The sequence below is a fragment of the Salvia splendens genome, chromosome 1 (genome assembly GCF_004379255.2).
Source record: "Salvia splendens isolate huo1 chromosome 1, SspV2, whole genome shotgun sequence".
NCBI lineage: Eukaryota > Viridiplantae > Streptophyta > Magnoliopsida > Lamiales > Lamiaceae > Salvia > Salvia splendens.
The window spans coordinates 36,540,608-36,546,793 of NC_056032.1; positions in this window are offsets into that span (position 1 = coordinate 36,540,608).

Here is a 6,186-nt window from a genome sequence, read left to right on the forward strand (position 1 = left end):
CTAAACAGATGCAAATTGAATTAATTCAGTTTTGTAATTCATCATTTAGAGCATCCGCAGTGGCGGCGAGCCCACCGGCTAGCCGATCCCTGACGCTCGCCGGTCCGCTCACCGAACCATTGCAGCCGGCGATCGCACGGCGATTCCCTCACGCTGGCCGAAGCGCTCGCCGATCGGCTGGCCGCCATTGCAGGCTCCCGATCGGCAAGCGGCATTTTTTTTTTAATTTAATTTTTGAAACACTATATATACGCGACTTGCACGTCATTTTCATTTGCACCACTTGTTATAACGAGTACTCTCTCTATCTTAATTTCTGTACAATAGCAACAATGCGAAATGAAGCACAACAACGAGCCTACTCCAGGGACGAGCGGGTCAACAAACGCGCTCTCAGATGTGAAAGGTCTTAGCTGAATGGAGGGCGGCAACCCGAGGAGAAGAGTTTTCTCCACGCGATGCTCGTGAGTATGCGGGCCGATTTAACCTCCGCCGCGGCACAAGTGGGGGCCTCAGGCGCGGGCTCAGATGCCGCAGATTTGGGGGTCCCGGATAGCGGCAACGACGACGAGGAGTGAGGCTTTTTTTTTATTTATGTAATTTTTAAAAAAAATTAATGTACTTTTTTTAATTAATGTACTTTTTTAATTTTTAATATTATTATTGAGTATTCCTGTATCTGTGTCGAAAATTTAATTCCGTATTTTGTGTGATTGTTAATTATTTGTTTTTATAATTTCGTTTATTGTGGCTAGGCTCTGACTGAGCTATTGCTTGTCTAGTTGCTTGTCCTGATGATGTGGCAGGAGGGGTTTTTAGGGCTGCTGATGTGGCAGTAGGAGTTTGTGGCTAGGCTATGGTTGGGCTATTGCTTGTCCAAAACCATTGTGGATGCTCTTACAAATAAATAAATGTGTTACTGAAGTTTGTGTGACAGCGTAATTAAATTTTGTTGGAGGAGCCTCAGTTAATCTTTGTATTCAATCATCTTAAATGTGGTTTAGTGGCTCTAATTAGGGATGTCAATCGGGCTGGCCCACCGGGTTTCGGGCCCAACCTGAATAAGACCCTATTCAGGTTGCGTGTCAATCGGGTGCGGGCTAATTGAGTTGAGATTTTTCGGGTTATAAAAGTTCAACCCTAACCCTAAACGCTCGAGTTTCGGGCTGGCCCAACGGGTTAATCGAATTGCTATCGATAAAATTAACATGCGATCAATCCAATAAATCATGACGAAAATTAGTTATATTTATAAAATATAAATATTTAATTATGATAAATTTGAGATATATACTTAAACTCAAATACAAACATGATCAAATACTAATATTTGAGATTTGTGTAAAATAAAACATAAATTTAAATATTTTAAAGCATGTTTTAAAACATGTTTTATAAATTTAAATATTTGTTAATGAATTAGAAGTTTCTAATTTATTTATTTATTATTATATTAATAAAAATTTAATATATAATTTATATATTTAATATAAAATTGAATGTTATTTTTAGTTATCTATATTATAAAAATAATTAATGAAATTGTCCAATTAGGAGTCAAACAAATAGAATAATAGAAATTTTATCGGGTTTTCGGGTCTGACCCTAACGGGTTGCGGGCTAATCGGGTTGTAGTTTTATCGGGCTAGAAATTTTCAACCCTGGCCCTATAAATTTTGGCGAGTTATTCGGGTCAGCCTACGGGTTGCGGGCTGTATTAACACCCCTAGCTCTAATTATACGGGTTAGTTGTCAATTCATATCCTAGAAAATGGACACTATCAATTACTATATCTAGGGGTGGCAAATCGTGCATGTTGTATCGACACAATAACGACACGACACAATAACAACAAACGCGAACATGACCCGTTAAGAAAACTCCAAACACGAACACGATCTGCTACCCTCAGACACGAACACGACATGAACCACTTCGGGTCAACACGACACGATAACAACACATATATGATACGACACAATAATGACACTATAATAATAATATTATAATATATTAATATTATTTATAATATTAAATTTTAAATTTTAAAATTTTAAAATAAATAAATAATATTAATATTATAATATATTAATATTATTTTTTAACGTGTAACACGAACACGGCACGAAGTTTTCATCTCGACACGATAACGACACGAACCCAATAAGCTTTGACACATACCCAATAATTTCGTGCGGGGTTCGTGTCGTGCCAAAAATTGTCAGCTCTATATATCACATAAATGATTTAAAGTTTAAGACCAAAAATGGATAATTCATTTTGAGTACTTTATATACACTTAACAAATGGTATTTATTAAAAGTTAGTACTTTATATACACTTAACAAATGGTATTTATTAAGAGTTAGTGAAAAAACTCGAAATAAAAATACAATGAAATTTGAAAATATTTAGTTGTAGAAAATTGATAATTTTAATTTATTAAATTAATCACTGCATTTCCACATGATGAATAAACTAATCTACTTCTCGGCATCGATGAACACTAAAATCCTTCGGTAAGTATGTGTGCCGCCATCAGGGGCGGATGCAAAAAAAAAGTGATAGTAAAAGTATCCACATCCATGCTCTTAGGCAAGAGCATGGACGTGGGTCCGGACAACTTTTATTCATTTTTTACTCTCTGCTTTTCCGGAAAAGCACAACACTCACATCCATGATACATCCGTAGAAATTTAAAGAAGACTAGTCCGATGGTGGTATCCCCAATTGTTGTCGGAGAGCTCGTATCATTGCATGATGTGCATCAAATTGCTTGGGAGTCATCCGAGACGCATCGGCGTTAGTGACTTGATACAAAATGGCCCACAAACTGTTGTTGGGGGGAGGGGTGGAGGCGGCACAAAGGGAGCGGGAGCCGGCGGTTCGGTTGGGGTCGCGGCGCGACGGCGACGCTTGTTTCCTTCCTTGCAGCCGGCGTTGGGAACCGCTCAGACCGTCGTCGGGGCTATCCAAGTGAGCTCCGACAAGCTGGCTTGCCACCTCGTCCTCGCCGACGTCAGATAGGGATAACGTCCTCGACCGTTTGCTGGAGAAGCCGGAGGAGGATCGGACGCCTCCCTTATACTTCGGATGATGACGCACCTCCTGCCAAGTGTTGAGATGCTTGAATGGTTTGTAATGCATTGATTAGTAGGTCGACATGGCAGCCGTGATGATGTCGACCTCGCTCGTGCCACTCCCTGCCGACCGTTGTTCCTCGAGGTAATACACCTGGAACTTTTGGATTTCTTCGTTGGCTCTTCCGATTATATTGCGCACCATACTCTCATTGCGCTCCACCGTCCCCAGCCGGTCGGCCGTCATTGTACCGGCGAGCGATGCGGTACCAAAACCTGTCCCCGGTTTGGTTCGTGCCTACCTCTTCATCTTTGGAGATTTTCAAATAGGCCTCGAATATCTTCTCCATCTCCTCCGGAGTGTACGGGGTGCGGACGTTGGGGTCACCGGTATTGCCACGAGTACAGACACGGACACCATGAGCAGGAGCGTCGTGACTGCCGGAAGCGCCCTCCGGATTTTGGGACAACGGTGGCGACGAGGTGCTCCCTCCCGAACCTTATTCGGGTGCCCACCCGTATTGCCCCGAGGGGGCATCTTGCTCGTCCACCGGGTAAGGCGCTGGATGGACTTTTCTCGGTTGGAGGCCTCACTAACAGCCTGTAGCTTAAGTTCACTTTTCACACACTTGGGTTCTAATTCGCGGAGGATCTCGGGTTCGCACACGTTTAGTTTTCTCGGAAGTATTTGTGGGTTGTAACACCGTCCTTCTGTGGGGCGAAGAAACAATTTTAATTTCCGTTTTCGTACTTTGCTGATTTCGCTGAGCTCCGCTGTTCGAAGCTTGGTCCTCTGTTTCTTTGCTGAATATTTCTCTTATCTTACTGCAAGTTTGGTTTTCGCTTATGTTGATTGTGTTGATTTCTGTTTGTTGATTGTGTTTACTTGAATGCTGGAGTTGGAATTGTTGGAGTTGGTTGTTTTCGTGGATTATTGCAGGTTCGTGGTTGGATCTGGGAGAATGGAGTTTGTTTGTGGATGAATCGGGGTTTTGTCTTGCTGATATTGTAGGATTGTCTGTGATTGTTGGAATTCGGAGTTGATCGGAGCAGATCTGTAAGAATCGGAGTTATGGAGTTGATTTTGATGGTTGTTGAGTTCGGATGGCTTGGATCCGGAGTGGATTAAGCACCCGACGTGAATCTGAGCAGTGTTGATGTAATTTCATGCCTAGTTTACGTGTTTTCATTTCGCTTCGCCTAGTTTATGTCGATCTGATGCATTTCCGATTCGTAGCAAGTTTCCGGCGTCCGGATTTCTATATTCTGTTTGAATCTAGGTATGTGCTCTGTTTTCTCCATTTACGTATTTGAGTCGGTTAGGAAAATGCATGTCGTTGTTAGTCAGGGCATGAGTTGGTTGTTTGCAGCTTTTACCGTACTTGCTATATTTGGAGTCACGGTCCCCACTGCTTTTATTCTCTCTGTCTAGTCTTAATTAGTGAATCGTTTACACGGTCTAGGAAGTGATTTTAATACCTCGCGGTCATGACGATGTTTGCTGTCAGTGTGTTTACAGTTTCCTAGGTCTAGCATTTACATTTCGTGCCTAGGACTAGAGTTAGGTAAAATTCTCAACCCTTTGCGTGGCAGCAGCCGCTTGTTTCCAGAGTCTCTAAGCACTACTTTACGAATCCATCTTCGTGGGATCGACCCCGCTTCCCTATACTAATTCATAGTATTTGGGGTTGAGGGATTTTAATTGTTGAAGGGGAGTCGAGTGTGTCCAACGACAGAAACACTCAGTGTTCCTTGAGTTCCTGGACCTAGTGATCCAGTGGATTTAAGAAGCGCGGTGTCTTGACCGAGCATCTGCATTAACTTTCTCTGTGCACACTTGCTCACTCCGCTCCTGAGTCATATCTTAGCGAGAGCGGCACTTCAATGGCGAAAGGAATGGCGATGCGCCGAACCATTCGTGGTTCCATCCGCGGGAGTCGGAGGGGTGATCGCTGGAGCCGGACATTTTTGCAAGAGAGAAAGAGTAGTGCGGTGTAATTTTTTGTGTTGAAATGAGGGTATTTTTAGATGAAAATGTGAATTTTGGGATAAAAATAATGAAAAATTAATTAAAAGTGGAGAAAAACGGATATATTTTATTGGGAAGTGGGAAAATAAATTTGTTTAATTTAAATCCGATTCTTTTATATTTTTCAATTTTTTTTAAAAAAAAAGAAAATAGCCAACGGCATTGCCGTTGGCGAATCAGAGCCCACCACGTCAACCTGCTCTACGGCACGACGGTGCTCGATGCTAAGAGCACGGCCGTGCTGTCGGCAAGAGCACAACGGCGAGCAGGGTACTTGCCGCGCCGTTGGCACAGCGACTGCTCTTAGCGTCGAGCACCGATGCGGATGCTCTAAGGATTGCAAGTAAGAATTTTTATCATATACTTTCAAATGGATGCCACAATCAACTTTATTCGAAATTTTTATCACATACTATTAAAAAAAACTATTCAAATTTTGTCAAATATTAAAAAAAACTTGATTGAAACATATTAATAAAACTCAATTCAACTAACAACTCGTCATTAAATTGTATAAAGATTATCAAATAAATTGCTACTACTAATTAACGAAATGTAAAGTTGTTGAGTTCTAATTATTTCGTTTTTAAAGTCGCATCCTTACTTGTATTGGGACAAAATCGAAACATTTTTATTGCACACTCATCAAGCCTAGATTTAAATAGTATAATAAATTTGAAAAGTTATACTATTGAGTCTTCAAATAAATCGGCTATGCAATCAAACTACCGCCGCTTACAACAGTCAAATAAAAACAATTGAATGTATCATGAATTAAAGGTGTAGCAAATGAATTTTAAAAACAAAGCAATTATCAGAACTCAATATCACCCATTAGTCTTCGAGTAGTCATTATTTGTAGACTTAATGATCCTTTTTACAATCGGAATGATGAAAATAATTGATAATCCGCGAAAGCTACTGGGAAATAATTTCCATTGGTTTTTCGACATTTTTCTCATTGTGACTAACCTTATAGAGTAATTATTTATTCACAAATAGTCATGGAGTTATTGAAAACGGTGTTTAAGCTATAATATTTTGATGTAAAATTATGGTGGGATGCAATTTTGCTA